This window comes from Peromyscus eremicus, chromosome 3, assembly GCF_949786415.1.
Source record: "Peromyscus eremicus chromosome 3, PerEre_H2_v1, whole genome shotgun sequence".
In the NCBI taxonomy this organism is placed as follows: Eukaryota; Metazoa; Chordata; class Mammalia; order Rodentia; family Cricetidae; genus Peromyscus; species Peromyscus eremicus.
Window position 1 is genome coordinate 145,645,217 of NC_081418.1, and position 7,816 is coordinate 145,653,032.

The following is a 7,816-nucleotide window of genomic DNA, read 5'->3' on the forward strand; positions in this document are numbered from 1 at the left end:
TCAAAATAGAAGTCTCAATATATATATATCATGCTTAGACAACGATTGGTATCCTTCATCTTTTCAGGATGTGCTTTTTAAACTATAAACTTTAGGGACTCTGCAATGATATGGGACAATCTAAGGACTTCTCTCTATTTAGCTGGACAATGTTTTAAAATATTGACAACCCTAATGAGCCCAAGACAATTCAATCCACTTAATCAAGCTAAATGTTCCTCCATTTCACTCTTAGACAAAGTACTTTTATATTACTTGTTGCAATAGAAAAATCATTCTGTATTTCTATTTTTCTTGGTTAAAAGAATGTAAAAAAAGAAAGCCCACTGAATTCCAAATTATAATAATGTTCTGTTGGAAACAATTCTAATTTCCAGGAAAATTGTTCTGCTGAATTTGAACTTACCTCTACTTACCTCAAAACTGTTAATAGCCTGAGACTGACCCTTAACTCCTGATGCACCTGCCTCTGCCTTCTGAGTGTTGGAATGGTAGGTGTTTTTCAACATAGCTAACTGTGGAATAGTCTCATTTTAAAATTTTGCCAAGTGATTAATGCAAATGCTTTTGTCTATTGGTGTTTATTGGTATCTATTTCAGCCAGGTGTGGTGGTCCATGCCACCCTGGAAGACTGGAGTGAAAGGATCCGTGACTCCAGGAGTTCGGGGCTAGCCTGGGCATTACAATGAGATTGTCTCTTAACAAGTTTTTACCTACTTTGCAAAAGGAGCAGAAGAAACAACCTAAAATATGTGATTTGTGCAGCCTAATAGTTAAATTTGTAGGACATTCATTTATAAAAGGGAAATTTCCCCTCAATGAGCTTTGAATGGATTCATTTGCTGTGTTGCTTGGACACAATTCTCCTGGGTTTTTGACAACACTTGTCTCCTAGGACCTCTGAGACTCTTTCCAAATGGTCACTGGGAATAGAGTTCCTCCTTTTTTTTTTTTTTTTTTTTGTGCAAAATGAGCCCCAGTGGCTCTTGGGCTATTTCGTTCTGTTCTGACTCACTGTCCCCTCACTCAGAACTCCAAAGAGTCCTGCCAAATCACCAGTTGATTTTAATCCAACTCCAACTTTTCAGCTGAGAGCTTGCAAAGACACCCTAGACTTTTAAACATGTTTTTCTCATACTATGTAAAAAAATTATTAGAAAACATTGACATTCAAACACCTAAGTAGCCATGGCCAATTGTTATTGTCAGAGTCCCCAAGAGCACCATAGTCCCCAGACCCTTTAAGAGGTATAATGTTTTCTAAAGTGGATTTGGACCATATGAAACACATATTTTAAAAAAATTGTTTTCCCGCCATAGTGGAAAACATCTGTTTTGTTAATGGACTTGATTCTACTCGCCAGAGTAATTTTCCAGATGTTTTGAAAGCTCTAAACAACTACATCCTTTCTGGTCTGCTCTGTTCTAAAAGTTGATTTGCTACAAAAACACAGAGGCCTGTGATAAAAATGTAAACTAACATTTATCACGATAACTAAATATTTTAGACACAGCCTTGAATGAAAGTATCCTATGGATTCTTTTTCTGACTAAAACATCTCTACACACACACACACACACACACACACACACAGAGAGAGAGAGAGAGAGAGAGAGAGAGAGAGAGAGAGAGAGAGAGAGAGAGAGAGAGAGAGAGAGAGAGATGTATAGTCTCTTGGAAGGGAAGAGAGTGTGAACAGAAAGTAATCCCAATCTTTTTGAGTGTGAAAGGTTGCTGCTAGTGAGTTCCTTTGCCATCCCCACAGTGTCTCATTGACTTACACTACAGTACACCCTGCTAGGCTGTACGCATGCTCACTCACGTTTGACTCTCTTTTCCTTCAGGACTCCTGAACAGCATGGGAGACAGTTTCTACGCCTTTCCTTCTTGGTGTCAACCTCTTTGGCTTCTGCTCCAGCCATCTCTTCCTAGTTCTCTCCCATTTTTGTGTTGTCATTTGTTTCTATAATTTAGAAAGTATTTTTATTTATTCTCTGATCAACTGCCAAGCAATATGGTTTTTCTTCCGTCTGCCTCCTGCTACCCAGAGGTTTTTCTGAGCACTAGTCTAACAGGGTTTACATCTAAAACCTCTGGATTTTTGTTCCATTTGTGGTGTTTCTATGCTGGGCATCAAGCCTGGGTCCTTATGTCAATCAGATCAGCGCTCTACCACAGAGCTGTCTCCCTGCTACATCTTTTCTCTTCAACACTGTCCTCAAACAGGCCACAGCCCCAGAGCCATTCTGATTGAGAAACATGTCTGTCCAAACGAGAAATTCCCAGGAGAACATAAAAAAGTTTACTATACATTAAAGTTCAGCATGTCTTTCCTAGTAAATATCTTACAGTTTTTGTTTATTTCTCTAGTTCATGTAAGTTTCCAAACCCCAAGAACCTGGTTCTTTCTGTGCTAGAGTTGGTCATCCGTTTTTTAATGAGCACATTTTTTTCCCATTCGTCTCCTAGAATGGGTTACACTTGTTGACTATTGTGTTACCAAAGCCACAGGGTTTTCAACTATCATTTGAAAAACAGTGGCCTGGATAGAGGTTATTGTGTGCCAAGGACTGTGAGGAATTAATGTGCATAAATACATAAACAAGTACAGTTTTCTTTTTTGTAATCGCACGAACTCTGTGCAGTAGATACTATTGTCTTCATTTTGCACTGAGAAAACAGGATCTTAGGGAGGAAGAGAAACAATTTAGACAGGTTTGCACAGGTGTGATGTCGTGAATTATTCATCTCCAAAGCCACGTTAATGAATAATGTGAAAGATAAAGGAGACCACTGAGGCTCATGGCCACTTTCGTCTGTCGTGATTGGCTAAGGGAACTTCAAGACAGAACTGATATCTCACCAGAGTGCCCTAACATTTATTTCTATTCACTTTCAGCAAGCCTAGAGGCCTCTTTATAGCGGTTTCCATCCTCCAGGTTCTACACATCCTTAGCTACATTCAATTCTGATTCTCCCTTCACCAAAGCCTGTATCTCCTTAGTCTCCGATGTCTGAATGTTTGAGCTTGGAAACTTACTTATCAGATAATATTTATTCCCTAATATTGATAATCTAGAAGAGTCTTTAAGCATTATCTAGTCTTAGGGATGGAGAGATGGCTCAGCAGTTAAGAGCACTGACTGCTCTTCCAAAGGACCTGAGTTCAATTCCCAGCACCCACATGACAGCTCACCACTGTCTGTAACTCCAGCTCCAGGAGTTCTGACACCTTCACACAGATACACATGCAGGCAAAACACCTACGCACATAAAATAACAATAAATACTTAAAAAAAAAAGAATTATCTGGTCTTGATTGTATGAGCAAGATATCTTGTCTGCTATTGTATCAACCAAAAGGAATGAACTTAAATCAGCCTGAATAAGGCTGGGGAGATGGTTCAGCCTGCAGCAAAGTGACTGGTGCACAAGCCTGAGCACCTGAGTTCAGATCCTCAGAAATCATTCTTAAAAAAATGGGGTGTTGGATCTGGAGAGATGGCTCAGCAGTTAAGAGCATTTACTGCTCTCCCAGAGGGCCCGAGTTCAGTTCCCAGCAATCACATGGCTGCTCACAACAGCCTGTAACTCCAATTCTGGGGATCAGACCCTCTTCTGACCTCTACAAGCCCACGTGTGATGTACAGACATACACTCAAGTGCACACACACAAAATAAAATAAATTGATATTTAAAAAAATAGATGGGTGTAGTGGCACAGCCTGGTACCCTGATACTTCAAGAGTGGAGGCAGAAGGATCTTAGGTGTTTGCTGGCCACCTAGGCTAGCAAATCAGTGAGATCCAGGTTCAGTGAAAGACTGTCTCAGAAAAAAAAAAAAGAACAATTGATGAAGACCCTAGGCATGGACTTATACAGCCCCTACACGCACACAGGTACACACACACACACACACACACACACACACACACACACACTTTACATTTTACTTACAGAGAGAAGAATCCAACACCACTTTTTCAGGCACTGTGTAGGTAGCTTACAGTATGATTAAATCACTTTAGGACACCTTTACATCAAAGGTCCCTATTACAGCTTGCTTAATCAAGCGAGTTGCATAGTTGTTTCACGTGAAGAGAAGTCTGAGGGAGCCACTTCAGGAATAAGGGGAATCGTGGAACTGCGGTGTGCTCAGCTGGGACTTGCTTACCTGTGATACAGGAAGCAATAGGCTAGATCCAAGCACCCTATAAACTAGGCATGGGGGAGGCCGGAGGATCAGAAGTTCACAGTCATCCTTGGTGGCATCCTTTGAGGCCAGGCTGGGCTGCATGAGAGTCTGCCTCAAAAGAGACTTCCATGTCACACAGGATACAATTTCCTTGCCACCTTGTCCTCTGTCCATTTGATGGTTGCAAAGGGGGCCAAAGCACTTTCCCTACAACCTCTACACACCATGAAGAGGTAAGGAAAGAGCTATTCTGTCCAGCCGCCTTTAACAGATGCCCCAAAGCACTTTCCCTACAACCTCTACACACCATGAAGAGGTAGGGAAAGAGCTATTCTGTCCAGCCGCCTGTAACAGATGCCCCATATCTCTCTGGAGGAAGTGGAGGACACCCTAAGTGAACATGTGCTGTTGACCTAGGCACATCCATGACAAGGACAAATGCCCCAGACCCGTGGGAAATTGGCAAAGCCTTCCTCCATACGGGTCAGGGTGGAAACTGGCAAAGCCTTCTTCCTCTGGTCCAAGGATGAGTGTTTAAAGATGACTGATCAGTGTGGACAAAACCAGCAACTGCAGCTTCCTCCTCCCAGATGTTTGTAGCCTGAAAATGCTGGTCGACAGGGACCTCCTACTGAGACTAGCTAAACCCTGCTTTTGTGTAGAACTTTATAAACTGAGGTTCCAGGCAGTGGTCTGTGTGGCTCCGTCAGATTGTGCATAGCCCATGTGACCCAGCTTTTCTATAGTGTGTCTGTGTCCTCATCCTTCCTTCATTTCTTCACTGCCTCGAGTCAGGGTTCCAAGATCAAGCCGTACTGAGAAAGGCATCCCTTGGACCACATTTGGTTCCCATACTCCCACCCTGGAGCTGCTAGAAGTGATGGAGATTCAAACTGCTCCCAGCGTGGTCGCCACTACAGACACTCTTAATTCTCTCAGGACCTTGATGTATTCAAGAATTTTCTATTATTCAATCATGGTTAAAGTCTCATTCACCAAGTATATGAGTTTTATTTTAGATTCCAATAAACAACATATCGATGAAAATAGTAAGCAAAGGGACTGGGAGGATGGCTCAGTGGTTAAGGTCACTTGCTGCTCTTACAGAGGACCTAAATTTAGTTCCCAGTACCCACATCAGGCAGCTCAGAACCTCTAACTCCAGCTCCAGGGGATCTGATGCCTCTAGCCTCTGTAAGCACCTGCATTCACTTATACACACACAGACATACATTCATATATATAATTAAAAATAATAAAAATAAACAGTTAATAAAAAGAATAAGCAAGTATCTTAGTAAATGTTCTATTTCTTTGAAGAGACACCACGACCATGGCAACTCTTATAAACGAAAGCATTTAACTGGGGGCTTGCTTACAGTTTCAGAGGTTTAGTCTGTTGTCACCATGGCAGGAAGCATGGGGGTACAAGGACAGACACCGTGGTGAAGAAGTAGCTGAGAGTTCCACATCTGGATCCGCAGACAGCAGGATGACAGAGACACTGAGGTTGGAGTGGGCTTTTTGAAACCTCAAAGCCCATCCCCAGTGACACACTTCCTCTAACACGGCCACCTCTCCCTAATCCTTTCAAATGTGTCACTCTCTGGTGACCAGGTATTCAAATCCTGGGGTGGGGCGGGCATTCTCATTCAGTCCGCCACAGCAAGGCAATCCTTTCATTCTTTGTTGCTGAGTCAGCTCTAGTGTCCTAAAATTCTTCTAAGTGGGTTTTTTTCATTGTTGGTGTTTTGTTGTTCTTTTGTTTTGTTTGTTTTTTCGAGGCAAGGTCCCACTATATAGCTCTGGCTGTCCTGGAACTCACTGTGTAGACCACACTAGCCTCAGACTCACGGAGAGCTGCCTGCCTCTGCCTCCCTAGTGCTGGTAATAAAGGCATGCCGCACTCTTCCTGGCAAGTCGGTGATTTCTAACTACAAAGCACAGAATGAAAACCAGCCCATATGAGTCATTGAGTTTCACAGCAAAGTTCTCCATCAGTGGAATTAAATTAATGCTGCCAGTATGCCCGAAATCTTTGCACTGTTAATGTACTATTCTATTTGAATTTGGTGTATTAATTGCTTATACTTCTATTATGTGCCCAAGATCCAATTATTTAAGAGACAACTCTGTTATTATGCATGGGAGTGCTGTTTGAAATATTAAAACAAACACAGAAACATTGTTTTGACACTGTGTGACTGGTGAAATTTCAGTACAAATGCCCCATTCCAAGCTGTTTCTTCATACACAGAGACATATCTACAACTGTTACAAGTCATCTACCCAGTCACCCCAGACTTAGTAACTTACAAGAACAGAGGTCATTTGTTTAGTTCACAAATCTGCAACGTGAGCAGGCTTGGTAGGGGTGCAGACTCTGAGCCACCCCAACATCTGTTGAGGAAGCTTGACTGGGGAAGAGTTCACTCCCAAGGTAGTTCGCTGATGTAGGTATCCGTGCAGTGCCTTAACCTTCCTTGCTCATAGTTGGAAATGTTACAAGTCCAGGGTACCAGAATGACGGAGACTGGAGAAGGCTCACTTCCTGGGTTACGGATGGCTGTCCTCTTGTATCTGCACATGAAGCCACCAAGAAAGAGTCAAGAAGGACAAACTTTTCTTTTCTTATAAAGGCACAGTCATAACATGAAGGCTCCTTGCTCATGTGGATTTTGGGGAAAACACATGGCAGCTAGCCAACCGGGGTATCTCTACTGTAAACTACACCAGGACTGTTGTCTGAGCACTTGGGCCCTTCCCCCATGAGTAGACCTCTCTGCAGGCTTGTGCCAGCCTCATGACAGCCTGGCAGCTGGATTCCAGAAGCAAACGTTCTCATAGGAAGTCACCACCATCAGCATCTTACGGATTGCCCAGAGTCTATCATAGCATCAAGTCTGCTGAATCCTATCCCGTAAGCAATGAAGCTGACCCTGCCTAGACCTAAACCAAATAGACAGAAGTTCCTGCTTCAGATGGGACTAAAGAAGGGGTGGGGTGGGGGAATGATGGCCACCTCTAACCTTTAATTTCCATAGATACGATCTGGTTCTGTTTGCAGAGTTCACTCCCACGGACATTCTATATTCTTTATAACATAGCCAAAACTCAAAGATAGACAATTTTGAAAATAAAACCCACAATGGAAGTATCCAGAGTTTTAGGACAGACATTAAAATAATTTTCAGCCTTATGAATGTTCCAGAAAAAAGCCTAGGCTGGACACATCAATACATCTAAAATTAAACTGCATACATTATGTTTTAGAAATGATGCTAAACTTACATATTTTGAGTATTTTGTTTATATATTAGAAAGTCAAAATTTGACATTTCCCTTTAAAGTTATTTGACCTTTTTTTTTCTATTTTGAAGCTGAGATTAGTAACGGTTTCTAATTATAGGGTATCATTTTTTTTCTGAATCTTCTTGTATGGTGTCACTTTGCCCTTAGGACTTATACTGGGAAAGGTATTTTTATCACACAGTTGGAGACAACAATCAAAGCCTAGGTGCAGTGGAAACTTTTTTGAGATGACTAAAAATATTAGCAACAGAATCAGGACTGAAGTTCAGCATCCAGCTACTGTTGTCTGCCCAGAAACCTCCATGGG

The 7,816-nt window shown here is 42.0% G+C and overlaps 1 long non-coding RNA gene across 1 annotated transcript; it reads right to left on the reverse strand.

Annotated features, from left to right (window-relative positions):
• Positions 1-6,382: 6,382 nt before the first annotated feature.
• LOC131906197 (uncharacterized) lies at positions 6,383-7,213 on the reverse strand. The gene is made up of 2 exons (XR_009378132.1): positions 6,976-7,213; positions 6,383-6,777 (listed from the first exon to the last, which is right to left on the reverse strand). It is a non-coding gene; the product is annotated as an uncharacterized LOC131906197 (long non-coding RNA).
• Positions 7,214-7,816: the final 603 nt, after the last annotated feature.